The sequence below is a fragment of the Pagrus pagrus genome (genome assembly GCF_965226575.1).
Source record: "Pagrus pagrus genome assembly, contig: HAP1_SCAFFOLD_367, whole genome shotgun sequence".
NCBI lineage: Eukaryota > Metazoa > Chordata > Actinopteri > Spariformes > Sparidae > Pagrus > Pagrus pagrus.
Window position 1 is genome coordinate 15,529 of NW_028175098.1, and position 27,607 is coordinate 43,135.

The 27,607-nt window shown below is 40.6% G+C and overlaps 1 long non-coding RNA gene across 1 annotated transcript; it reads right to left on the bottom strand.

Moving 5' to 3' along the window:
* Nucleotides 1-24,451: 24,451 nt before the first annotated feature.
* Nucleotides 24,452-27,511, bottom strand: LOC311254118. The gene is made up of 3 exons (XR_014622208.1): nt 27,421-27,511; nt 26,148-26,297; nt 24,452-24,871 (listed from the first exon to the last, which is right to left on the bottom strand). It is a non-coding gene; the product is annotated as an uncharacterized lncRNA (long non-coding RNA).
* Nucleotides 27,512-27,607: the final 96 nt, after the last annotated feature.

A 27,607-nucleotide genomic window follows, 5' to 3' on the forward strand; every position in this document is an offset into this window, starting at 1 on the left:
CGTTTCAGAGCGATAGGAGGCTGTTTTAGCACTGTACAGTCTCCTAAGGCTGGAAAGTGGCTTATGTGAAAAATGAGCGTTTCAGAGCGAGAGCAGCCTGTTTTTGCACTAAGCTGCATTTCACTGAAAAAAGGTCTTTCAAACAGGTTTACTAGCCTGAACTGGTTGAATTTGGATCTTCTTCATGGCAAAGGAGTTTTTACCTGGAATTTAATTCATTAAGGCTGAAAATTGGGTTATGTCAAAAATGAGCGTTTCAGAACGATAGGAGGCTGTTTTAGCACTGTACAGTCGACTAAGGCTGAAAAGTGGCTTATGTGAAAAATGAGCGTTTCAGAGCGAGAGCAGCCTGTTTTTGCACTAAGCTGCATTTCACTGAAAAAAGGTCTTTCAAACAGGTTTACTAGCCTGAACTGCATGAATTTGGATCTTCTTCATGGCAAAGGAGTTTTTACCTGGAATTTCATTCATTAAAGGTGAAAAGTGGCTTATGTCAAAAATGAGCGTTTCAGAGCGATTGGAGGCTGTTTTAGCGCTGAAAAGTGGCTTATGTGAAAAATGAGCGTTTCAGAGCGAGAGCAGCCTGTTTTTGCACTAAGCTGCATTTCACTGAAAAAAGGTCTTTCAAACAGGTTTACTAGCCTGAACTGGTTGAATTTGGATCTTCTTCATGGCAAAGGAGTTTTTACCTGGAATTTCATTCATTAAAGGTGAAAAGTGGCTTATGTCAAAAATGAGCGTTTCAGAGCGATTGGAGGCTGTTTTAGCACTGTACAGTCGCCTAAGGCTGAAAAGTGGCTTATGTGAAAAATGAGCGTTTCAGAGCGAGAGCAGCCTGTTTTTGCACTAAGCTGCATTTCACTGAAAAAAGGTCTTTCAAACAGGTTTACTAGCCTGAACTGGTTGAATTTGGATCTTCTTCATGGCAAAGGAGTTTTTACCTGGAATTTCATTCATTAAAGGTGAAAAGTGGCGTATGTCAAAAATGAGCGTTTCAGAGCGATTGGAGGCTGTTTTAGCACTGTACAGTCGACTAAGGCTGAAAAGTGGCTTATGTGAAAAATGAGCGTTTCAGAGCGATTGGAGGCTGTTTTAGCACTGTACAGTCGCCTAAGGCTGAAAAGTGGCTTATGTCAAAAATGAGCGTTTCAGAGCGATTGGAGGCTGTTTTAGCGCTGAAAAGTGGCTTATGTGAAAAATGAGCGTTTCAGAGCGAGAGCAGCCTGTTTTTGCACTAAGCTGCATTTCACTGAAAAAAGGTCTTTCAAACAGGTTTACTAGCCTGAACTTGTTGAATTTGGATCTTCTTCATGGCAAAGGAGTTTTTACCTGGAATTTAATTCATTAAGGCTGAAAAGTGGGTTATGTCAAAAATGAGCGTTTCAGAGCGATAGGAGGCTGTTTTAGCACTGTACAGTCGCCTAAGGCTGAAAAGTGGCTTATGTGAAAAATGAGCGTTTCAGAGCGAGAGCAGCCTGTTTTTGCACTAAGCTGCATTTCACTGAAAAAAGGTCTTTCAAACAGGTTTACTAGCCTGAACTTGTTGAATTTGGATCTTCTTCATGGCAAAGGAGTTTTTACCTGGAATTTAATTCATTAAGGCTGAAAAGTGGGTTATGTCAAAAATGAGCGTTTCAGAGCGATAGGAGGCTGTTTTAGCACTGTACAGTCGCCTAAGGCTGAAAAGTGGCTTATGTGAAAAATGAGCGTTTCAGAGCGAGAGCAGCCTGTTTTTGCACTAAGCTGCATTTCACTGAAAAAAGGTCTTTCAAACAGGTTTACTAGCCTGAACTGCATGAATTTGGATCTTCTTCATGGCAAAGGAGTTTTTACCTGGAATTTCATTCATTAAAGGTGAAAAGTGGCTTATGTCAAAAATGAGCGTTTCAGAGCGATTGGAGGCTGTTTTAGCGCTGAAAAGTGGCTTATGTGAAAAATGAGCGTTTCAGAGCGAGAGCAGCCTGTTTTTGCACTAAGCTGCATTTCACTGAAAAAAGGTCTTTCAAACAGGTTTACTAGCCTGAACTGGTTGAATTTGGATCTTCTTCATGGCAAAGGAGTTTTTACCTGGAATTTCATTCATTAAAGGTGAAAAGTGGCTTATGTCAAAAATGAGCGTTTCAGAGCGATTGGAGGCTGTTTTAGCACTGTACAGTCGCCTAAGGCTGAAAAGTGGCTTATGTGAAAAATGAGCGTTTCAGAGCGAGAGCAGCCTGTTTTTGCACTAAGCTGCATTTCACTGAAAAAAGGTCTTTCAAACAGGTTTACTAGCCTGAACTGGTTGAATTTGGATCTTCTTCATGGCAAAGGAGTTTTTACCTGGAATTTCATTCATTAAAGGTGAAAAGTGGCGTATGTCAAAAATGAGCGTTTCAGAGCGATTGGAGGCTGTTTTAGCACTGTACAGTCGACTAAGGCTGAAAAGTGGCTTATGTGAAAAATGAGCGTTTCAGAGCGATTGGAGGCTGTTTTAGCACTGTACAGTCGCCTAAGGCTGAAAAGTGGCTTATGTCAAAAATGAGCGTTTCAGAGCGATTGGAGGCTGTTTTAGCGCTGAAAAGTGGCTTATGTGAAAAATGAGCGTTTCAGAGCGAGAGCAGCCTGTTTTTGCACTAAGCTGCATTTCACTGAAAAAAGGTCTTTCAAACAGGTTTACTAGCCTGAACTTGTTGAATTTGGATCTTCTTCATGGCAAAGGAGTTTTTACCTGGAATTTAATTCATTAAGGCTGAAAAGTGGGTTATGTCAAAAATGAGCGTTTCAGAGCGATAGGAGGCTGTTTTAGCACTGTACAGTCGCCTAAGGCTGAAAAGTGGCTTATGTGAAAAATGAGCGTTTCAGAGCGAGAGCAGCCTGTTTTTGCACTAAGCTGCATTTCACTGAAAAAAGGTCTTTCAAACAGGTTTACTAGCCTGAACTGCATGAATTTGGATCTTCTTCATGGCAAAGGAGTTTTTACCTGGAATTTCATTCATTAAAGGTGAAAAGTGGCTTATGTCAAAAATGAGCGTTTCAGAGCGATTGGAGGCTGTTTTAGCGCTGAAAAGTGGCTTATGTGAAAAATGAGCGTTTCAGAGCGAGAGCAGCCTGTTTTTGCACTAAGCTGCATTTCACTGAAAAAAGGTCTTTCAAACAGGTTTACTAGCCTGAACTGGTTGAATTTGGATCTTCTTCATGGCAAAGGAGTTTTTACCTGGAATTTCATTCATTAAAGGTGAAAAGTGGCTTATGTCAAAAATGAGCGTTTCAGAGCGATTGGAGGCTGTTTTAGCACTGTACAGTCGCCTAAGGCTGAAAAGTGGCTTATGTCAAAAATGAGCGTTTCAGAGCGATTGGAGGCTGTTTTAGCGCTGAAAAGTCGCTTATGTGAAAAATGAGCGTTTCAGAGCGATAGGAGGCTGTTTTAGCACTGTACAGTCGCTTAAGGCTGAAAAGTGGCTTATGTGAAAAATGAGCGTTTCAGAGCGAGAGCAGCCTGTTTTTGCACTAAGCTGCATTTCACTGAAAAAAGGTCTTTCAAACAGGTTTACTAGCCTGAACTGGTTGAATTTGTATCTTCTTCATGGCAAAGGAGTTTTTACCTGGAATTTCATTCATTAAGGGTGAAAAGTGGCTGATGTCAAAAATGAGCGTTTCAGAGCGATAGGAGGCTGTTTTAGCACTGTACAGTCGCCTAAGGCTGAAAAGTGGCTTATGTGAAAAATGAGCGTTTCAGGGCGAGAGCAGCCTGTTTTTGCACTAAGCTGCATTTCACTGAAAAAAGGTCTTTCAAACAGGTTTACTAGCCTGAACTCGTTGAATTTGGATCTTCTTCATGGCAAAGGAGTTTTTACCTGGAATTTCATTCATTAAGGGTGAAAAGTGGCTTATGTCAAAAATGAGCGTTTCAGAGCGATACAAGGCTGTTTTAGCACTGTACAGTCGCCTAAGCTGCATTTCACTGAAAAAAGGTCTTTCAAACAGGTTTACTAGCCTGAACTGGTTGAATTTGTATCTTCTTCATGGCAAAGGAGTTTTTACCTGGAATTTCATTCATTAAAGGTGAAAAGTGGCTTATGTGAAAAATGAGCGTTTCAGAGCGAGAGCAGCCTGTTTTTGCACTAAGCTGCATTTCACTGAAAAAAGGTCTTTCAAACAGGTTTACTAGCCTGAACTCGTTGAATTTGGATCTTCTTCATGGCAAAGGAGTTTTTACCTGGAATTTAATTCATTAAGGCTGAAAAGTGGGTTATGTCAAAAATGAGCGTTTCAGAGCGATAGGAGGCTGTTTTAGCACTGTACAGTCTCCTAAGGCTGGAAAGTGGCTTATGTGAAAAATGAGCGTTTCAGAGCGAGAGCAGCCTGTTTTTGCACTAAGCTGCATTTCACTGAAAAAAGGTCTTTCAAACAGGTTTACTAGCCTGAACTGGTTGAATTTGGATCTTCTTCATGGCAAAGGAGTTTTTACCTGGAATTTAATTCATTAAGGCTGAAAATTGGGTTATGTCAAAAATGAGCGTTTCAGAACGATAGGAGGCTGTTTTAGCACTGTACAGTCGACTAAGGCTGAAAAGTGGCTTATGTGAAAAATGAGCGTTTCAGAGCGAGAGGAGGCTGTTTTAGCACTGTACAGTCGCCTAAGGCTGAAAAGTGGCTTATGTGAAAAATGAGCGTTTCAGAGCGAGAGCAGCCTGTTTTTGCACTAAGCTGCATTTCACTGAAAAAAGGTCTTTCAAACAGGTTTACTAGCCTGAACTGGTTGAATTTGGATCTTCTTCATGGCAAAGGAGTTTTTACCTGGAATTTCATTCATTAAAGGTGAAAAGTGGCTTATGTCAAAAATGAGCGTTTCAGAGCGATTGGAGGCTGTTTTAGCGCTGAAAAGTGGCTTATGTGAAAAATGAGCGTTTCAGAGCGAGAGCAGCCTGTTTTTGCACTAAGCTGCATTTCACTGAAAAAAGGTCTTTCAAACAGGTTTACTAGACTGAACTTGTTGAATTTGGATCTTCTTCATGGCAAAGGAGTTTTTACCTGGAATTTAATTCATTAAGGCTGAAAAGTGGGTTATGTCAAAAATGAGCTTTTCAGAGCGATAGGAGGCTGTTTTAGCACTGTACAGTCGCCTAAGGCTGAAAAGTGGCTTATGTGAAAAATGAGCGTTTCAGAGCGAGAGCAGCCTGTTTTTGCACTAAGCTGCATTTCACTGAAAAAAGGTCTTTCAAACAGGTTTACTAGCCTGAACTGGTTGAATTTGGATCTTCTTCATGGCAAAGGAGTTTTTACCTGGAATTTCATTCATTAAAGGTGAAAAGTGGCTTATGTCAAAAATGAGCGTTTCAGAGCGATTGGAGGCTGTTTTAGCACTGTACAGTCGCCTAAGGCTGAAAAGTGGCTTATGTGAAAAATGAGCGTTTCAGAGCGAGAGCAGCCTGTTTTTGCACTAAGCTGCATTTCACTGAAAAAAGGTCTTTCAAACAGGTTTACTAGCCTGAACTGGTTGAATTTGGATCTTCTTCATGGCAAAGGAGTTTTTACCTGGAATTTCATTCATTAAAGGTGAAAAGTGGCGTATGTCAAAAATGAGCGTTTCAGAGCGATTGGAGGCTGTTTTAGCACTGTACAGTCGACTAAGGCTGAAAAGTGGCTTATGTGAAAAATGAGCGTTTCAGAGCGATTGGAGGCTGTTTTAGCACTGTACAGTCGCCTAAGGCTGAAAAGTGGCTTATGTCAAAAATGAGCGTTTCAGAGCGATTGGAGGCTGTTTTAGCGCTGAAAAGTGGCTTATGTGAAAAATGAGCGTTTCAGAGCGAGAGCAGCCTGTTTTTGCACTAAGCTGCATTTCACTGAAAAAAGGTCTTTCAAACAGGTTTACTAGCCTGAACTTGTTGAATTTGGATCTTCTTCATGGCAAAGGAGTTTTTACCTGGAATTTAATTCATTAAGGCTGAAAAGTGGGTTATGTCAAAAATGAGCGTTTCAGAGCGATAGGAGGCTGTTTTAGCACTGTACAGTCGCCTAAGGCTGAAAAGTGGCTTATGTGAAAAATGAGCGTTTCAGAGCGAGAGCAGCCTGTTTTTGCACTAAGCTGCATTTCACTGAAAAAAGGTCTTTCAAACAGGTTTACTAGCCTGAACTGCATGAATTTGGATCTTCTTCATGGCAAAGGAGTTTTTACCTGGAATTTCATTCATTAAAGGTGAAAAGTGGCTTATGTCAAAAATGAGCGTTTCAGAGCGATTGGAGGCTGTTTTAGCGCTGAAAAGTGGCTTATGTGAAAAATGAGCGTTTCAGAGCGAGAGCAGCCTGTTTTTGCACTAAGCTGCATTTCACTGAAAAAAGGTCTTTCAAACAGGTTTACTAGCCTGAACTGGTTGAATTTGGATCTTCTTCATGGCAAAGGAGTTTTTACCTGGAATTTCATTCATTAAAGGTGAAAAGTGGCTTATGTCAAAAATGAGCGTTTCAGAGCGATTGGAGGCTGTTTTAGCACTGTACAGTCGCCTAAGGCTGAAAAGTGGCTTATGTCAAAAATGAGCGTTTCAGAGCGATTGGAGGCTGTTTTAGCGCTGAAAAGTCGCTTATGTGAAAAATGAGCGTTTCAGAGCGATAGGAGGCTGTTTTAGCACTGTACAGTCGCTTAAGGCTGAAAAGTGGCTTATGTGAAAAATGAGCGTTTCAGAGCGAGAGCAGCCTGTTTTTGCACTAAGCTGCATTTCACTGAAAAAAGGTCTTTCAAACAGGTTTACTAGCCTGAACTGGTTGAATTTGTATCTTCTTCATGGCAAAGGAGTTTTTACCTGGAATTTCATTCATTAAGGGTGAAAAGTGGCTGATGTCAAAAATGAGCGTTTCAGAGCGATAGGAGGCTGTTTTAGCACTGTACAGTCGCCTAAGGCTGAAAAGTGGCTTATGTGAAAAATGAGCGTTTCAGGGCGAGAGCAGCCTGTTTTTGCACTAAGCTGCATTTCACTGAAAAAAGGTCTTTCAAACAGGTTTACTAGCCTGAACTCGTTGAATTTGGATCTTCTTCATGGCAAAGGAGTTTTTACCTGGAATTTCATTCATTAAGGGTGAAAAGTGGCTTATGTCAAAAATGAGCGTTTCAGAGCGATACAAGGCTGTTTTAGCACTGTACAGTCGCCTAAGCTGCATTTCACTGAAAAAAGGTCTTTCAAACAGGTTTACTAGCCTGAACTGGTTGAATTTGTATCTTCTTCATGGCAAAGGAGTTTTTACCTGGAATTTCATTCATTAAAGGTGAAAAGTGGCTTATGTGAAAAATGAGCGTTTCAGAGCGAGAGCAGCCTGTTTTTGCACTAAGCTGCATTTCACTGAAAAAAGGTCTTTCAAACAGGTTTACTAGCCTGAACTCGTTGAATTTGGATCTTCTTCATGGCAAAGGAGTTTTTACCTGGAATTTAATTCATTAAGGCTGAAAAGTGGGTTATGTCAAAAATGAGCGTTTCAGAGCGATAGGAGGCTGTTTTAGCACTGTACAGTCTCCTAAGGCTGAAAAGTGGCTTATGTGAAAAATGAGCGTTTCAGAGCGAGAGCAGCCTGTTTTTGCACTAAGCTGCATTTCACTGAAAAAAGGTCTTTCAAACAGGTTTACTAGCCTGAACTGGTTGAATTTGGATCTTCTTCATGGCAAAGGAGTTTTTACCTGGAATTCATTAAGGCTGAAAATTGGGTTATGTCAAAAATGAGCGTTTCAGAACGATAGGAGGCTGTTTTAGCACTGTACAGTCGACTAAGGCTGAAAAGTGGCTTATGTGAAAAATGAGCGTTTCAGAGCGAGAGGAGGCTGTTTTAGCACTGTACAGTCGCCTAAGGCTGAAAAGTGGCTTATGTGAAAAATGAGCGTTTCAGAGCGAGAGCAGCCTGTTTTTGCACTAAGCTGCATTTCACTGAAAAAAGGTCTTTCAAACAGGTTTACTAGCCTGAACTGGTTGAATTTGGATCTTCTTCATGGCAAAGGAGTTTTTACCTGGAATTTCATTCATTAAAGGTGAAAAGTGGCTTATGTCAAAAATGAGCGTTTCAGAGCGATTGGAGGCTGTTTTAGCGCTGAAAAGTGGCTTATGTGAAAAATGAGCGTTTCAGAGCGAGAGCAGCCTGTTTTTGCACTAAGCTGCATTTCACTGAAAAAAGGTCTTTCAAACAGGTTTACTAGCCTGAACTGGTTGAATTTGGATCTTCTTCATGGCAAATGAGTTTTTACCTGGAATTTAATTCATTAAGGCTGAAAAGTGGGTTATGTCAAAAATGAGCGTTTCAGAGCGAGAGCAGCCTGTTTTTGCACTAAGCTGCATTTCACTGAAAAAAGGTCTTTCAAACAGGTTTACTAGCCTGAACTGCATGAATTTGTATCTTCTTCATGGCAAAGGAGTTTTTACCTGGAATTTCATTCATTAAAGGTGAAAAGTGGCTTATGTGAAAAATGAGCGTTTCAGAGCGAGAGCAGCCTGTTTTTGCACTAAGCTGCATTTCACTGAAAAAAGGTCTTTCAAACAGGTTTACTAGCCTGAACTGGTTGAATTTGGATCTTCTTCATGGCAAAGGAGTTTTTACCTGGAATTTCATTCATTAAAGGTGAAAAGTGGCTTATGTCAAAAATGAGCGTTTCAGAGCGATTGGAGGCTGTTTTAGCACTGTACAGTCGCCTAAGGCTGAAAAGTGGCTTATGTGAAAAATGAGCGTTTCAGAGCGAGAGCAGCCTGTTTTTGCACTAAGCTGCATTTCACTGAAAAAAGGTCTTTCAAACAGGTTTACTAGCCTGAACTGGTTGAATTTGGATCTTCTTCATGGCAAATGAGTTTTTACCTGGAATTTAATTCATTAAGGCTGAAAAGTGGGTTATGTCAAAAATGAGCGTTTCAGAGCGAGAGCAGCCTGTTTTTGCACTAAGCTGCATTTCACTGAAAAAAGGTCTTTCAAACAGGTTTACTAGCCTGAACTGCATGAATTTGTATCTTCTTCATGGCAAAGGAGTTTTTACCTGGAATTTCATTCATTAAAGGTGAAAAGTGGCTTATGTGAAAAATGAGCGTTTCAGAGCGAGAGCAGCCTGTTTTTGCACTAAGCTGCATTTCACTGAAAAAAGGTCTTTCAAACAGGTTTACTAGCCTGAACTGGTTGAATTTGGATCTTCTTCATGGCAAAGGAGTTTTTACCTGGAATTTCATTCATTAAAGGTGAAAAGTGGCTTATGTCAAAAATGAGCGTTTCAGAGCGATTGGAGGCTGTTTTAGCACTGTACAGTCGCCTAAGGCTGAAAAGTGGCTTATGTGAAAAATGAGCGTTTCAGAGCGAGAGCAGCCTGTTTTTGCACTAAGCTGCATTTCACTGAAAAAAGGTCTTTCAAACAGGTTTACTAGCCTGAACTGGTTGAATTTGGATCTTCTTCATGGCAAAGGAGTTTTTACCTGGAATTTCATTCATTAAAGGTGAAAAGTGGCGTATGTCAAAAATGAGCGTTTCAGAGCGATTGGAGGCTGTTTTAGCACTGTACAGTCGACTAAGGCTGAAAAGTGGCTTATGTGAAAAATGAGCGTTTCAGAGCGATTGGAGGCTGTTTTAGCACTGTACAGTCGCCTAAGGCTGAAAAGTGGCTTATGTCAAAAATGAGCGTTTCAGAGCGATTGGAGGCTGTTTTAGCGCTGAAAAGTGGCTTATGTGAAAAATGAGCGTTTCAGAGCGAGAGCAGCCTGTTTTTGCACTAAGCTGCATTTCACTGAAAAAAGGTCTTTCAAACAGGTTTACTAGCCTGAACTTGTTGAATTTGGATCTTCTTCATGGCAAAGGAGTTTTTACCTGGAATTTAATTCATTAAGGCTGAAAAGTGGGTTATGTCAAAAATGAGCGTTTCAGAGCGATAGGAGGCTGTTTTAGCACTGTACAGTCGCCTAAGGCTGAAAAGTGGCTTATGTGAAAAATGAGCGTTTCAGAGCGAGAGCAGCCTGTTTTTGCACTAAGCTGCATTTCACTGAAAAAAGGTCTTTCAAACAGGTTTACTAGCCTGAACTGGTTGAATTTGGATCTTCTTCATGGCAAAGGAGTTTTTACCTGGAATTTCATTCATTAAAGGTGAAAAGTGGCTTATGTCAAAAATGAGCGTTTCAGAGCGATTGGAGGCTGTTTTAGCACTGTACAGTCGCCTAAGGCTGAAAAGTGGCTTATGTCAAAAATGAGCGTTTCAGAGCGATTGGAGGCTGTTTTAGCGCTGAAAAGTCGCTTATGTGAAAAATGAGCGTTTCAGAGCGATAGGAGGCTGTTTTAGCACTGTACAGTCGACTAAGGCTGAAAAGTGGCTTATGTGAAAAATGAGCGTTTCAGAGCGAGAGGAGGCTGTTTTAGCACTGTACAGTCGCCTAAGGCTGAAAAGTGGCTTATGTGAAAAATGAGCGTTTCAGAGCGAGAGCAGCCTGTTTTTGCACTAAGCTGCATTTCACTGAAAAAAGGTCTTTCAACCAGGTTTACTAGCCTGAACTGCATGAATTTGGATCTTCTTCATGGCAAAGGAGTTTTTACCTGGAATTTCATTCATTAAAGGTGAAAAGTGGCTTATGTCAAAAATGAGCGTTTCAGAGCGATTGGAGGCTGTTTTAGCGCTGAAAAGTGGCTTATGTGAAAAATGAGCGTTTCAGAGCGAGAGCAGCCTGTTTTTGCACTAAGCTGCATTTCACTGAAAAAAGGTCTTTCAAACAGGTTTACTAGCCTGAACTGGTTGAATTTGGATCTTCTTCATGGCAAAGGAGTTTTTACCTGGAATTTAATTCATTAAGGCTGAAAAGTGGGTTATGTCAAAAATGAGCGTTTCAGAGCGATAGGAGGCTGTTTCAGCACTGTACAGTCGCCTAAGGCTGAAAAGTGGCTTATGTGAAAAATGAGCGTTTCAGAGCGATTGGAGGCTGTTTTAGCGCTGAAAAGTGGCTTATGTGAAAAATGAGCGTTTCAGAGCGAGAGCAGCCTGTTTTTGCACTAAGCTGCATTTCACTGAAAAAAGGTCTTTCAAACAGGTTTACTAGCCTGAACTGGTTGAATTTGGATCTTCTTCATGGCAAAGGAGTTTTTACCTGGAATTTCATTCATTAAAGGTGAAAAGTGGCGTATGTCAAAAATGAGCGTTTCAGAGCGATTGGAGGCTGTTTTAGCACTGTACAGTCGCCTAAGGCTGAAAAGTGGCTTATGTCAAAAATGAGCGTTTCAGAGCGATTGGAGGCTGTTTTAGCGCTGAAAAGTGGCTTATGTGAAAAATGAGCGTTTCAGAGCGAGAGCAGCCTGTTTTTGCACTAAGCTGCATTTCACTGAAAAAAGGTCTTTCAAACAGGTTTACTAGCCTGAACTGGTTGAATTTGGATCTTCTTCATGGCAAAGGAGTTTTTACCTGGAATTTAATTCATTAAGGCTGAAAAGTGGGTTATGTCAAAAATGAGCGTTTCAGAGCGATAGGAGGCTGTTTCAGCACTGTACAGTCGCCTAAGGCTGAAAAGTGGCTTATGTGAAAAATGAGCGTTTCAGAGCGATTGGAGGCTGTTTTAGCGCTGAAAAGTGGCTTATGTGAAAAATGAGCGTTTCAGAGCGAGAGCAGCCTGTTTTTGCACTAAGCTGCATTTCACTGAAAAAAGGTCTTTCAAACAGGTTTACTAGCCTGAACTGGTTGAATTTGGATCTTCTTCATGGCAAAGGAGTTTTTACCTGGAATTTAATTCATTAAGGCTGAAAAGTGGGTTATGTCAAAAATGAGCGTTTCAGAGCGATAGGAGGCTGTTTTAGCACTGTACAGTCGCCTAAGGCTGAAAAGTGGCTTATGTGAAAAATGAGCGTTTCAGAGCGAGAGGAGGCTGTTTTAGCACTGTACAGTCGCCTAAGGCTGAAAAGTGGGCTATGTGAAAAATGAGCGTTTCAGAGCGAGAGCAGCCTGTTTTTGCACTAAGCTGCATTTCACTGAAAAAAGGTCTTTCAACCAGGTTTACTAGCCTGAACTGCATGAATTTGGATCTTCTTCATGGCAAAGGAGTTTTTACCTGGAATTTCATTCATTAAAGGTGAAAAGTGGCTTATGTCAAAAATGAGCGTTTCAGAGCGATTGGAGGCTGTTTTAGCGCTGAAAAGTGGCTTATGTGAAAAATGAGCGTTTCAGAGCGAGAGCAGCCTGTTTTTGCACTAAGCTGCATTTCACTGAAAAAAGGTCTTTCAAACAGGTTTACTAGCCTGAACTGGTTGAATTTGGATCTTCTTCATGGCAAAGGAGTTTTTACCTGGAATTTAATTCATTAAGGCTGAAAAGTGGGTTATGTCAAAAATGAGCGTTTCAGAGCGATAGGAGGCTGTTTTAGCACTGTACAGTCTCCTAAGGCTGAAAAGTGGCTTATGTGAAAAATGAGCGTTTCAGAGCGAGAGCAGCCTGTTTTTGCACTAAGCTGCATTTCACTGAAAAAAGGTCTTTCAAACAGGTTTACTAGCCTGAACTGGTTGAATTTGGATCTTCTTCATGGCAAAGGAGTTTTTACCTGGAATTTCATTCATTAAAGGTGAAAAGTGGCTTATGTCAAAAATGAGCGTTTCAGAGCGATTGGAGGCTGTTTTAGCGCTGAAAAGTGGCTTATGTGAAAAATGAGCGTTTCAGAGCGAGAGCAGCCTGTTTTTGCACTAAGCTGCATTTCACTGAAAAAAGGTCTTTCAAACAGGTTTACTAGCCTGAACTGGTTGAATTTGGATCTTCTTCATGGCAAAGGAGTTTTTACCTGGAATTTCATTCATTAAAGGTGAAAAGTGGCTTATGTCAAAAATGAGCGTTTCAGAGCGATTGGAGGCTGTTTTAGCACTGTACAGTCGCCTAAGGCTGAAAAGTGGCTTATGTCAAAAATGAGCGTTTCAGAGCGATTGGAGGCTGTTTTAGCGCTGAAAAGTGGCTTATGTGAAAAATGAGCGTTTCAGAGCGAGAGCAGCCTGTTTTTGCACTAAGCTGCATTTCACTGAAAAAAGGTCTTTCAAACAGGTTTACTAGCCTGAACTGGTTGAATTTGGATCTTCTTCATGGCAAAGGAGTTTTTACCTGGAATTTAATTCATTAAGGCTGAAAAGTGGGTTATGTCAAAAATGAGCGTTTCAGAGCGATAGGAGGCTGTTTCAGCACTGTACAGTCGCCTAAGGCTGAAAAGTGGCTTATGTGAAAAATGAGCGTTTCAGAGCGATTGGAGGCTGTTTTAGCGCTGAAAAGTGGCTTATGTGAAAAATGAGCGTTTCAGAGCGAGAGCAGCCTGTTTTTGCACTAAGCTGCATTTCACTGAAAAAAGGTCTTTCAAACAGGTTTACTAGCCTGAACTGGTTGAATTTGGATCTTCTTCATGGCAAAGGAGTTTTTACCTGGAATTTAATTCATTAAGGCTGAAAAGTGGGTTATGTCAAAAATGAGCGTTTCAGAGCGATAGGAGGCTGTTTTAGCACTGTACAGTCTCCTAAGGCTGAAAAGTGGCTTATGTGAAAAATGAGCGTTTCAGAGCGAGAGCAGCCTGTTTTTGCACTAAGCTGCATTTCACTGAAAAAAGGTCTTTCAAACAGGTTTACTAGCCTGAACTGGTTGAATTTGGATCTTCTTCATGGCAAAGGAGTTTTTACCTGGAATTTAATTCATTAAGGGTGAAAAGTGGGTTATGTGAAAAATGAGCGTTTCAGAGCGAGAGCAGCCTGTTTTTGCACTGTACAGTCGCCTAAGGCTGAAAAGTGGCTTATGTGAAAAATGAGCGTTTCAGAGCGAGAGCAGCCTGTTTTTGCACTAAGCTGCATTTCACTGAAAAAAGGTCTTTCAAACAGGTTTACTAGCCTGAACTGGTTGAATTTGGATCTTCTTCATGGCAAAGGAGTTTTTACCTGGAATTTCATTCATTAAAGGTGAAAAGTGGCTTATGTCAAAAATGAGCGTTTCAGAGCGATTGGAGGCTGTTTTAGCGCTGAAAAGTGGCTTATGTGAAAAATGAGCGTTTCAGAGCGATAGGAGGCTGTTTTAGCACTGTACATTCGCCTAAGGCTGAAAAGTGGCTCATGTGAAAAATGAGCGTTTCAGAGTGAGAGCAGCCTGTTTTTGCACTAAGCTGCATTTCACTGAAAAAAGGTCTTTCAAACAGGTTTACTAGCCTGAACTCGTTGAATTTGGATCTTCTTCATGGCAAAGGAGTTTTTACCTGGAATTTCATTCATTAAGGCTGAAAAGTGGCTTATGTGAAAAATGAGCGTTTCAGAGCGAGAGCAGCCTGTTTTTGCACTAAGCTGCATTTCACTGAAAAAAGGTCTTTCAAACAGGTTTACTAGCCTGAACTGGTTGAATTTGTATCTTTTTCATGGCAAAGGAGTTTTTACCTGGAATTTCATTCATTAAGGGTGAAAAGTGGCTGATGTCAAAAATGAGCGTTTCAGAGCGATAGGAGGCTGTTTTAGCGCTGAAAAGTGGCTTATGTGAAAAATGAGCGTTTCAGAGCGAGAGCAGCCTGTTTTTGCACTAAGCTGCATTTCACTGAAAAAAGGTCTTTCAAACAGGTTTACTAGCCTGAACTGGTTGAATTTGTATCTTCTTCATGGCAAAGGAGTTTTTACCTGGAATTTCATTCATTAAGGCTGAAAAGTGGGTTATGTCAAAAATGAGCGTTTCAGAGCGATAGGAGGCTGTTTTAGCACTGTACAGTCGCCTAAGGCTGAAAAGTGGCTTATGTGAAAAATGAGCGTTTCAGAGCGAGAGCAGCCTGTTTTTGCACTAAGCTGCATTTCACTGAAAAAAGGTCTTTCAAACAGGTTTACTAGCCTGAACTTGTTGAATTTGGATCTTCTTCATGGCAAAGGAGTTTTTACCTGGAATTTCATTCATTAAGGCTGAAAAGTGGGTTATGTCAAAAATGAGCGTTTCAGAGCGAGAGGAGGCTGTTTTTGCACTGTACAGTCGCCTATAAGGCTGAAAAGTGGCTTATGTCAAAAATGAGCGTTTCAGAGCGATTGGAGGCTGTTTTAGCGCTGAAAAGTGGCTTTTGTGAAAAATGAGCGTTTCAGAGCGAGAGCAGCCTGTTTTTGCACTAAGCTGCATTTCACTGAAAAAAGGTCTTTCAAACAGGTTTACTAGCCTGAACTGGTTGAATTTGGATCTTCTTCATGGCAAAGGAGTTTTTACCTGGAATTTCATTCATTAAAGGTGAAAAGTGGCTTATGTCAAAAATGAGCGTTTCAGAGCGATTGGAGGCTGTTTTAGCACTGTACAGTCGCCTAAGGCTGAAAAGTGGCTTATGTCAAAAATGAGCGTTTCAGAGCGATTGGAGGCTGTTTTAGCGCTGAAAAGTGGCTTATGTGAAAAATGAGCGTTTCAGAGCGAGAGCAGCCTGTTTTTGCACTAAGCTGCATTTCACTGAAAAAAGGTCTTTCAAACAGGTTTACTAGCCTGAACTGGTTGAATTTGGATCTTCTTCATGGCAAAGGAGTTTTTACCTGGAATTTAATTCATTAAGGCTGAAAAGTGGGTTATGTCAAAAATGAGCGTTTCAGAGCGATAGGAGGCTGTTTTAGCACTGTACAGTCGCCTAAGGCTGAAAAGTGGCTTATGTGAAAAATGAGCGTTTCAGAGCGAGAGCAGCCTGTTTTTGCACTAAGCTGCATTTCACTGAAAAAAGGTCTTTCAACCAGGTTTACTAGCCTGAACTGCATGAATTTGGATCTTCTTCATGGCAAAGGAGTTTTTACCTGGAATTTCATTCATTAAAGGTGAAAAGTGGCTTATGTCAAAAATGAGCGTTTCAGAGCGATTGGGGGGTGTTTTAGCGCTGAAAAGTGGCTTATGTGAAAAATGAGCGTTTCAGAGCGAGAGCAGCCTGTTTTTGCACTAAGCTGCATTTCACTGAAAAAAGGTCTTTCAAACAGGTTTACTAGCCTGAACTGGTTGAATTTGGATCTTCTTCATGGCAAATGAGTTTTTACCTGGAATTTAATTCATTAAGGCTGAAAAGTGGGTTATGTCAAAAATGAGCGTTTCAGAGCGATAGGAGGCTGTTTTAGCACTGTACAGTCGCCTAAGGCTGAAAAGTGGCTTATGTGAAAAATGAGCGTTTCAGAGCGAGAGCAGCCTGTTTTTGCACTAAGCTGCATTTCACTGAAAAAAGGTCTTTCAAACAGGTTTACTAGCCTGAACTCGTTGAATTTGGATCTTCTTCATGGCAAAGGAGTTTTTACCTGGAATTTCATTCATTAAGGCTGAAAAGTGGCTTATGTGAAAAATGAGCGTTTCAGAGCGAGAGCAGCCTGTTTTTGCACTAAGCTGCATTTCACTGAAAAAAGGTCTTTCAAACAGGTTTACTAGCCTGAACTGGCTGAATTTGTATCTTTTTCATGGCAAAGGAGTTTTTACCTGGAATTTCATTCATTAAGGGTGAAAAGTGGCTGATGTCAAAAATGAGCGTTTCAGAGCGATAGGAGGCTGTTTTAGCGCTGAAAAGTGGCTTATGTGAAAAATGAGCGTTTCAGAGCGAGAGCAGCCTGTTTTTGCACTAAGCTGCATTTCACTGAAAAAAGGTCTTTCAAACAGGTTTACTAGCCCGAACTGGTTGAATTTGTATCTTCTTCATGGCAAAGGAGTTTTTACCTGGAATTTCATTCATTAAGGGTGAAAAGTGGCTGATGTCAAAAATGAGCGTTTCAGAGCGATAGGAGGCTGTTTTAGCACTGTACAGTCGCCTAAGGCTGAAAAGTGGCTTATGTGAAAAATGAGCGTTTCAGAGCGAGAGCAGCCTGTTTTTGCACTAAGCTGCATTTCACTGAAAAGAGGTCTTTCAAACAGGTTTACTAGCCTGAACTCGTTGAATTTGGATCTTCTTCATGGCAAAGGAGTTTTTACCTGGAATTTCATTCATTAAGGGTGAAAAGTGGCTTATGTCAAAAATGAGCGTTTCAGAGCGATACAAGGCTGTTTTAGCACTGTACAGTCGCCTAAGCTGCATTTCACTGAAAAAAGGTTTTTCAAACAGGTTTACTAGCCTGAACTGGTTGAATTTGTATCTTCTTCATGGCAAAGGAGTTTTTACCTGGAAATTCATTCATTGAGGGTGAAAAGTGGCTTATGTCAAAAATGAGCGTTTCAGAGCGATTGGAGGCTGTTTTATCGCTGAAAAGTGGCTTATGTGAAAATTGAGCGTTTCAGAGCGAGAGCAGCCTGTTTTTGCACTAAGCTGCATTTCACTGAAAAAAGGTCTTTCAAACAGGTTTACTAGCCTGAACTGGTTGAATTTGTATCTTCTTCATGGCAAAGGAGTTTTTACCTGGAATTTCATTCATTAAGGGTGAAAAGTGGCTTATGTGAAAAATGAGCGTTTCAGAGCGAGAGCAGCCTGTTTTTGCACTAAGCTGCATTTCACTGAAAAAAGGTCTTTCAAACAGGTTTACTAGCCTGAACTGGTTGAATTTGTATCTTCTTCATGGCAAAGGAGTTTTTACCTGGAATTTCATTCATTATGGGTGAAAAGTGGCTGATGTCAAAAATGAGCGTTTCAGAGCGATAGGAGGCTGTTTTAGCACTGTACATTCGCCTAAGGCTGAAAAGTGGCTCATGTGAAAAATGAGCGTTTCAGAGTGAGAGCAGCCTGTTTTTGCACTAAGCTGCATTTCACTGAAAAAAGGTCTTTCAAACAGGTTTACTAGCCTGAACTCGTTGAATTTGGATCTTCTTCATGGCAAAGGAGTTTTTACCTGGAATTTCATTCATTAAGGCTGAAAAGTGGCTTATGTGAAAAATGAGCGTTTCAGAGCGAGAGCAGCCTGTTTTTGCACTAAGCTGCATTTCACTGAAAAAAGGTCTTTCAAACAGGTTTACTAGCCTGAACTGGTTGAATTTGTATCTTTTTCATGGCAAAGGAGTTTTTACCTGGAATTTCATTCATTAAGGGTGAAAAGTGGCTGATGTCAAAAATGAGCGTTTCAGAGCGATAGGAGGCTGTTTTAGCGCTGAAAAGTGGCTTATGTGAAAAATGAGCGTTTCAGAGCGAGAGCAGCCTGTTTTTGCACTAAGCTGCATTTCACTGAAAAAAGGTCTTTCAAACAGGTTTACTAGCCTGAACTGGTTGAATTTGTATCTTCTTCATGGCAAAGGAGTTTTTACCTGGAATTTCATTCATTAAGGGTGAAAAGTGGCTGATGTCAAAAATGAGCGTTTCAGAGCGATAGGAGGCTGTTTTAGCACTGTACAGTCGCCTAAGGCTGAAAAGTGGCTTATGTGAAAAATGAGCGTTTCAGAGCGAGAGCAGCCTGTTTTTGCACTAAGCTGCATTTCACTGAAAAAAGGTCTTTCAAACAGGTTTACTAGCCTGAACTCGTTGAATTTGGATCTTCTTCATGGCAAAGGAGTTTTTACCTGGAATTTCATTCATTAAGGGTGAAAAGTGGCTTATGTCAAAAATGAGCGTTTCAGAGCGATACAAGGCTGTTTTAGCACTGTACAGTCGCCTAAGCTGCATTTCACTGAAAAAAGGGTTTTCAAACAGGTTTACTAGCCTGAACTGGTTGAATTTGTATCTTCTTCATGGCAAAGGAGTTTTTACCTGGAAATTCATTCATTGAGGGTGAAAAGTGGCTTATGTCAAAAATGAGCGTTTCAGAGCGATTGGAGGCTGTTTTAGCGCTGAAAAGTGGCTTATGTGAAAATTGAGCGTTTCAGAGCGAGAGCAGCCTGTTTTTGCACTAAGCTGCATTTCACTGAAAAAAGGTCTTTCAAACAGGTTTACTAGCCTGAACTGGTTGAATTTGTATCTTCTTCATGGCAAAGGAGTTTTTACCTGGAATTTCATTCATTAAGGGTGAAAAGTGGCTGATGTCAAAAATGAGCGTTTCAGAGCGATAGGAGGCTGTTTTAGCGCTGAAAAGTGGCTTATGTGAAAAATGAGCGTTTCAGAGCGAGAGCAGCCTGTTTTTGCACTAAGCTGCATTTCACTGAAAAAAGGTCTTTCAAACAGGTTTACTAGCCTGAACTCGTTGAATTTGGATCTTCTTCATGGCAAAGGAGTTTTTACCTGGAGTTTCATTCATTAAGGGTGAAAAGTGGCTTATGTGAAAAATGAGCGTTTCAGAGCGAGAGCAGCCTGTTTTTGCACTAAGCTGCATTTCACTGAAAAAAGGTCTTTCAAACAGGTTTACTAGCCTGAACTGGTTGAATTTGGATCTTCTTCATGGCAAAGGAGTTTTTACCTGGAATTTCATTCATTAAGGGTGAAAAGTGGCTGATGTCAAAAATGAGCGTTTCAGAGCGATAGGAGGCTGTTTTAGCACTGTACAGTCGCCTAAGGCTGAAAAGTGGCTTATGTGAAAAATGAGCGTTTCAGAGCGAGAGCAGCCTGTTTTTGCACTAAGCTGCATTTCACTGAAAAAAGGTCTTTCAAACAGGTTTACTAGCCTGAACTCGTTGAATTTGGATCTTCTTCATGGCAAAGGAGTTTTTACCTGGAATTTCATTCATTAAGGGTGAAAAGTGGCTTATGTCAAAAATGAGCGTTTCAGAGCGATACAAGGCTGTTTTAGCACTGTACAGTCGCCTAAGCTGCATTTCACTGAAAAAAGGGTTTTCAAACAGGTTTACTAGCCTGAACTGGTTGAATTTGTATCTTCTTCATGGCAAAGGAGTTTTTACCTGGAAATTCATTCATTGAGGGTGAAAAGTGGCTTATGTCAAAAATGAGCGTTTCAGAGCGATTGGAGGCTGTTTTAGCGCTGAAAAGTGGCTTATGTGAAAATTGAGCGTTTCAGAGCGAGAGCAGCCTGTTTTTGCACTAAGCTGCATTTCACTGAAAAAAGGTCTTTCAAACAGGTTTACTAGCCTGAACTGGTTGAATTTGTATCTTCTTCATGGCAAAGGAGTTTTTACCTGGAATTTCATTCATTAAGGGTGAAAAGTGGCTGATGTCAAAAATGAGCGTTTCAGAGCGATAGGAGGCTGTTTTAGCGCTGAAAAGTGGCTTATGTGAAAAATGAGCGTTTCAGAGCGAGAGCAGCCTGTTTTTGCACTAAGCTGCATTTCACTGAAAAAAAGGTCTTTCTAACAGGTTTACTAACCTGAACTGGTTGAATTTGAATCTTCATGGCAAAGGAGTTTTTACCTGGAATTTCATTCATTAAGGGTGAAAAGTGGCTGATGTCAAAAATGAGCGTTTCAGAGCGATAGGAGGCTGTTTTAGCACTGTACAGTCGCCTAAGGCTGAAAAGTGGCTTATGTGAAAAATGAGCGTTTCAGAGCGAGAGCAGCCTGTTTTTGCACTAAGCTGCATTTCACTGAAAAAAGGTCTTTCAAACAGGTTTACTAGCCTGAACTCGTTGAATTTGGATCTTCTTCATGGCAAAGGAGTTTTTACCTGGAATTTCATTCATTAAGGGTGAAAAGTGGCTTATGTGAAAAATGAGCGTTTCAGAGCGAGAGCAGCCTGTTTTTGCACTAAGCTGCATTTCACTGAAAAAAGGTCTTTCAAACAGGTTTACTAGCCTGAACTGGTTGAATTTGGATCTTCTTCATGGCAAAGGAGTTTTTACCTGGAATTTCATTCATTAAGGGTGAAAAGTGGCTGATGTCAAAAATGAGCGTTTCAGAGCGATAGGAGGCTGTTTTAGCACTGTACAGTCGCCTAAGGCTGAAAAGTGGCTTATGTCAAAAATGAGCGTTTCAGAGCGATTGGAGGCTGTTTTAGCGCTGAAAAGTGGCTTATGTGAAAAATGAGCGTTTCAGAGCGAGAGCAGCCTGTTTTTGCACTAAGCTGCATTTCACTGAAAAAAGGTCTTTCAAACAGGTTTACTAGCCTGAACTCGTTGAATTTGGATCTTCTTCATGGCAAAGGAGTTTTTACCTGGAATTTCATTCATTAAGGCTGAAAAGTGGCTTATGTGAAAAATGAGCGTTTCAGAGCGAGAGCAGCCTGTTTTTGCACTAAGCTGCATTTCACTGAAAAAAGGTCTTTCAAACAGGTTTACTAGCCTGAACTGGTTGAATTTGTATCTTTTTCATGGCAAAGGAGTTTTTACCTGGAATTTCATTCATTAAGGGTGAAAAGTGGCTGATGTCAAAAATGAGCGTTTCAGAGCGATAGGAGGCTGTTTTAGCGCTGAAAAGTGGCTTATGTGAAAAATGAGCGTTTCAGAGCGAGAGCAGCCTGTTTTTGCACTAAGCTGCATTTCACTGAAAAAAGGTCTTTCAAACAGGTTTACTAGCCTGAACTGGTTGAATTTGTATCTTCTTCATGGCAAAGGAGTTTTTACCTGGAATTTCATTCATTAAGGGTGAAAAGTGGCTGATGTCAAAAATGAGCGTTTCAGAGCGATAGGAGGCTGTTTTAGCACTGTACAGTCGCCTAAGGCTGAAAAGTGGCTTATGTGAAAAATGAGCGTTTCAGAGCGAGAGCAGCCTGTTTTTGCACTAAGCTGCATTTCACTGAAAAAAGGTCTTTCAAACAGGTTTACTAGCCTGAACTCGTTGAATTTGGATCTTCTTCATGGCAAAGGAGTTTTTACCTGGAATTTCATTCATTAAGGGTGAAAAGTGGCTTATGTCAAAAATGAGCGTTTCAGAGCGATACAAGGCTGTTTTAGCACTGTACAGTCGCCTAAGCTGCATTTCACTGAAAAAAGGGTTTTCAAACAGGTTTACTAGCCTGAACTGGTTGAATTTGTATCTTCTTCATGGCAAAGGAGTTTTTACCTGGAAATTCATTCATTGAGGGTGAAAAGTGGCTTATGTCAAAAATGAGCGTTTCAGAGCGATTGGAGGCTGTTTTAGCGCTGAAAAGTGGCTTATGTGAAAATTGAGCGTTTCAGAGCGAGAGCAGCCTGTTTTTGCACTAAGCTGCATTTCACTGAAAAAAGGTCTTTCAAACAGGTTTACTAGCCTGAACTGGTTGAATTTGTATCTTCTTCATGGCAAAGGAGTTTTTACCTGGAATTTCATTCATTAAGGGTGAAAAGTGGCTGATGTCAAAAATGAGCGTTTCAGAGCGATAGGAGGCTGTTTTAGCGCTGAAAAGTGGCTTATGTGAAAAATGAGCGTTTCAGAGCGAGAGCAGCCTGTTTTTGCACTAAGCTGCATTTCACTGAAAAAAGGTCTTTCAAACAGGTTTACTAGCCTGAACTCGTTGAATTTGGATCTTCTTCATGGCAAAGGAGTTTTTACCTGGAATTTCATTCATTAAGGGTGAAAAGTGGCTTATGTGAAAAATGAGCGTTTCAGAGCGAGAGCAGCCTGTTTTTGCACTAAGCTGCATTTCACTGAAAAAAGGTCTTTCAAACAGGTTTACTAGCCTGAACTGGTTGAATTTGGATCTTCTTCATGGCAAAGGAGTTTTTACCTGGAATTTCATTCATTAAGGGTGAAAAGTGGCTGATGTCAAAAATGAGCGTTTCAGAGCGATAGGAGGCTGTTTTAGCACTGTACAGTCGCCTAAGGCTGAAAAGTGGCTTATGTGAAAAATGAGCGTTTCAGAGCGAGAGCAGCCTGTTTTTGCACTAAGCTGCATTTCACTGAAAAAAGGTCTTTCAAACAGGTTTACTAGCCTGAACTCGTTGAATTTGGATCTTCTTCATGGCAAAGGAGTTTTTACCTGGAATTTCATTCATTAAGGGTGAAAAGTGGCTTATGTCAAAAATGAGCGTTTCAGAGCGATACAAGGCTGTTTTAGCACTGTACAGTCGCCTAAGCTGCATTTCACTGAAAAAAGGGTTTTCAAACAGGTTTACTAGCCTGAACTGGTTGAATTTGTATCTTCTTCATGGCAAAGGAGTTTTTACCTGGAAATTCATTCATTGAGGGTGAAAAGTGGCTTATGTCAAAAATGAGCGTTTCAGAGCGATTGGAGGCTGTTTTAGCGCTGAAAAGTGGCTTATGTGAAAATTGAGCGTTTCAGAGCGAGAGCAGCCTGTTTTTGCACTAAGCTGCATTTCACTGAAAAAAGGTCTTTCAAACAGGTTTACTAGCCTGAACTGGTTGAATTTGTATCTTCTTCATGGCAAAGGAGTTTTTACCTGGAATTTCATTCATTAAGGGTGAAAAGTGGCTGATGTCAAAAATGAGCGTTTCAGAGCGATAGGAGGCTGTTTTAGCGCTGAAAAGTGGCTTATGTGAAAAATGAGCGTTTCAGAGCGAGAGCAGCCTGTTTTTGCACTAAGCTGCATTTCACTGAAAAAAAGGTCTTTCTAACAGGTTTACTAACCTGAACTGGTTGAATTTGAATCTTCATGGCAAAGGAGTTTTTACCTGGAATTTCATTCATTAAGGGTGAAAAGTGGCTGATGTCAAAAATGAGCGTTTCAGAGCGATAGGAGGCTGTTTTAGCACTGTACAGTCGCCTAAGGCTGAAAAGTGGCTTATGTGAAAAATGAGCGTTTCAGAGCGAGAGCAGCCTGTTTTTGCACTAAGCTGCATTTCACTGAAAAAAGGTCTTTCAAACAGGTTTACTAGCCTGAACTCGTTGAATTTGGATCTTCTTCATGGCAAAGGAGTTTTTACCTGGAATTTCATTCATTAAGGGTGAAAAGTGGCTTATGTGAAAAATGAGCGTTTCAGAGCGAGAGCAGCCTGTTTTTGCACTAAGCTGCATTTCACTGAAAAAAGGTCTTTCAAACAGGTTTACTAGCCTGAACTGGTTGAATTTGGATCTTCTTCATGGCAAAGGAGTTTTTACCTGGAATTTCATTCATTAAGGGTGAAAAGTGGCTGATGTCAAAAATGAGCGTTTCAGAGCGATAGGAGGCTGTTTTAGCACTGTACAGTCGCCTAAGGCTGAAAAGTGGCTTATGTGAAAAATGAGCGTTTCAGAGCGAGAGCAGCCTGTTTTTGCACTGTACAGTAGCCTAAGCTGCATTTCAGTGAAAAAGAGGTCTTTCAAAAAAGTTTTCTGGCCTGAACTGCCCAGCTGAAAAATAAATGTGCTAAATGTACTAAAATTTAGCATACTTTTGTGTGCTTGAAGCCACACTAATCATCATTATACTTCAAGTGTGTTCATGATTAGTTAACTTGAAGCATGCTATTTTGGAACAACTAATTTTGTACTAAATATATTTTAATTGTAAGTCATTGTAGAAAAGCTCAACTTGAAGTGTATTTAGTGTACTTTTATGTGCTAAAGTGGAACAACTTAAAGTATATTTTGTATACTTTAAGCATATGGCTTTATATATGCTTAATTAGTCAAATTAAAGTTACACTTGTACTATACTAGTACTTTGTTTGTATCATAAGTACATTAAAAATGATTTGTTAGTGTCTCAAAAATATATAAGCTTTATACTTTAATATATTCTTACTGTGCTAATATGCTTAATTATATGTTTGGCTTATTCCAATTGCTAAAAAAGCATACTTTGCATAATAGTCAATATACTTTCTCTTTACTTTGCTATATTACTATCTACCTTGCACATGTTTGCAAATGTATTACCAGCATACTAAAGGCTGTGAAAGTGAAACTTGTGGGACTACTTCCAGGTGAAAAAATAGTCTTTAATCTATTCGTACCATATCCAAATTAGAATAATACATTGTAAATACAAAAAACTTGTACTGTCTCTTAACATTTATACAACAAATGTATGAACATTTACATTATGGCTTTTAAACATTTTTAACTATTGGTACTTTAGTACACCTTGTAGAAATAGGTCCATTTCAGTCAGCAAGACCTAAACATTACACATAAACTTTACAGAACACTGAGAAATAGTGAACAATGAAAAACAATATTCCTTATTATTGCACGCCTAACCCCTCCCACCATACAGAAACACACACCACACATTATGTTCCTTTTTTTTCGGCTGAACTGCTCATTGTTACACTTTTGTCTGATGGCCGCGCACACATCAGAGACACTTGTCTGTGGAAACTCCAGAAGAACAGCGTCTGTTGACCAAATAGACAAGAGATAATGTAAGTCACGCAGCATAATCATATTATTTTGAACAGTACATCAAAGGGGTATTCCAGAAAGGAGGTTCAACAAACTCGAAGCCTAACCCTGAACTCTGAGTTGACTTAATCTGTGAAGTGAAACTCTGAGTATAGACTATAAAAACAGTCTTGTGAGTTAATTCAGTGGATATTTCAGCTAGTAGCAGCTTTTACAACCAACAGATACCTACTGATTAACACACATCCTGTCTCCTAACATCCTGCTGAGTAAATGAACATGTGGAAGAAGGCAGAGGTGGTGGTCACCTCCACCTCCACCACGTCTGACAGAGGCAGAGGAGCTGGTCCTGAGTCAGGTCGACTGGGTGGCCAGAGGCTGAGGGCGTCACTCACCCCCAGGACCCAAGAGGCAGACACTCACTTTTATCTACAGATAGCACTTGAAGTTATTTAATATTATCCTAAATGCGGCAGAAAATTAGAAACATGTACTTTGAAATTGCGTTGTTGGAGGCAATGCAGGCTGATGGGTTTTGTAGCTATCTGTGGGAAAAAAAGAAGCCAAATGAAATGTGAATGATTCCTCTTTTTCTGACTGCTGGAAGGTGATTGATTAACCTGCAAAGTGATAAAAATGAAGAGGTCAAGATCTGAGAGCACGTCAGCTAGACGTCTGAGAGCACGTCAGCTAGAATATCAGACGTGTAGTCTGATATTCCATGTGCAGCCAGACTGAGAATATTGTTCAGATAAATGACGGACTGATGAGGAGTGGTACCGTTCGGCTCAGGGAATGGGAGCTAATCTAAACGAATCTAAATAATCCCCCTGTTGTAAAACTATGTGAATTATTTCTGCTTCAACATGATGCTGTTGAGAAGAAAAGAAAAGGGCCCTGTCAGACAGCTCCGTAAGACTCAGGGTTTCTTTAAGTAAACCTGCTAGAGAGCACATTAGGTTCCCAGAGTCAGTTACCATGGTGACTGACACAGAGTTTAAGATACCTCTCATTTACGTAAAAAAAACAAAACCCCAGAGTTTCAGGGTTCACTTACGTTTTGACCTGCTTTCTGGAAACTGAGAAATTTTATCAGTATGGTATACCAATACTGCTACCAGTAAATAGTCCAACATGTATTTAGTAATTACTGGTGGTCAGTTTCCGTGTGATCTAGCTGCTATAGAAATCACAGAAGCTTTTAAATAGACTACATGTAACTCAAAACAATGGTCATGAGTAATAGGTGGATATTTTGATGTACTTTACCTTCTGGTAGAGATCATGCCATTAGCGCTGCCTCGGGGCTGGTCTGTTGCGTTCTCCAGCAGGCCAAACCCCAGAGCTGGTAAATGTCCTCAGTCTCACCATCCACTCCCCCTCTCACATTGCCTTGTGGCTCTTTGGTTTAGTGCTCATCTGAGGACAACATAGAAATAATAACAGTGGTTATAACTATGAATCACAGCATAAACATAGTGTGCTGAACAAGTGTGTAAGTCCTTGAAATTACAGCCTCTGTCCAATTACCACATTTACAGGCAATTTGTTTTATTAATGCTACACAGCATTTTATCTTTATATTACAAAGATGTGCTCACGTGTACTGTGCAATTTTCCAACCATGGTCATATCTAGCAGTAAGAGGTGTATATCATGTATACATTTATTTATTTTGATTTTATTTATCAATCAATTAATCAATCTTTTCCTCTACTTTTACGATTCTTGAGCTGCTATTACAAGTTACTGGTGTAGGAACAATAGAGGTCACGTTATTTTGACGTTTTTGCATTCAGATACTGTACTGACATGACTATACTGTATCTGACTGCAGACATGAATAGCTGTCATACATAAGCTTCAGGTTGGCTGATAAGGTCCGTTATTTCTTGGAAGTAGTTTAAATTAAAGTCATAAACTAAGCAGCTAGACGACCGGTTATGTACAGTAGGCTAAGACCGTAGTGGCAGAGCGCAGGGGAGTACGTTTTCCTCCTGGGCTGAAGCCGGTTAGCTTCAGGGCTAACACGCTTCACTTCACTTTGCTGTCAGACAGTAGTTGGTAAAACAATAGGAGAGACATTACGTGGTCTGGAGAAGCTTGTGCGTTTATTTGGCCACATACTGAACTGTACATGCACGGCTAACCTCTTCCTCTGCTCTGCTAATGTCTGCTCCAACCTCACCTGCCGCTCGCTTCACTACACACACACAGACCCTACGCGCACACGCACTGCTCTACCCCTTAAAGAAATCACACCACGCTTCATCATGTAATATTACACTGTGTTACTGAAGCACATACACACAGGCGTAACGCTGCCGCTACCAAGAGCAGTAATAATAGGTTAACTTACAGTTACAGTAGCTGTAAGACTGACGTTAGCTAACATTAACGTTGGTTATCTGGCTACGATGACTGAAGTTGCTGAAACACATCATGACTCGCCAACGAAATCATAAAATTAGCCGGTGTGATGAATGGAAATATAGAATGTATGACCATTCAATCAGAAATTAAAAACATTGAATGTACTTACTGTGAATCAGAAGTAGGCTTGGGCTTGCTTCGCCTCGCGACGGAGACTTAGCTGGTCAATGTCATTCAACAGCAACGTTGACCAGAATGAAGCGCCGTGAATCGTGGAGCTCAAAGAGGCTGAGCTGAGCGCAATGCGCTGATTGGATGGCAAAGATGCAAACGTTGCTATTTGAATTAGGCGCCTT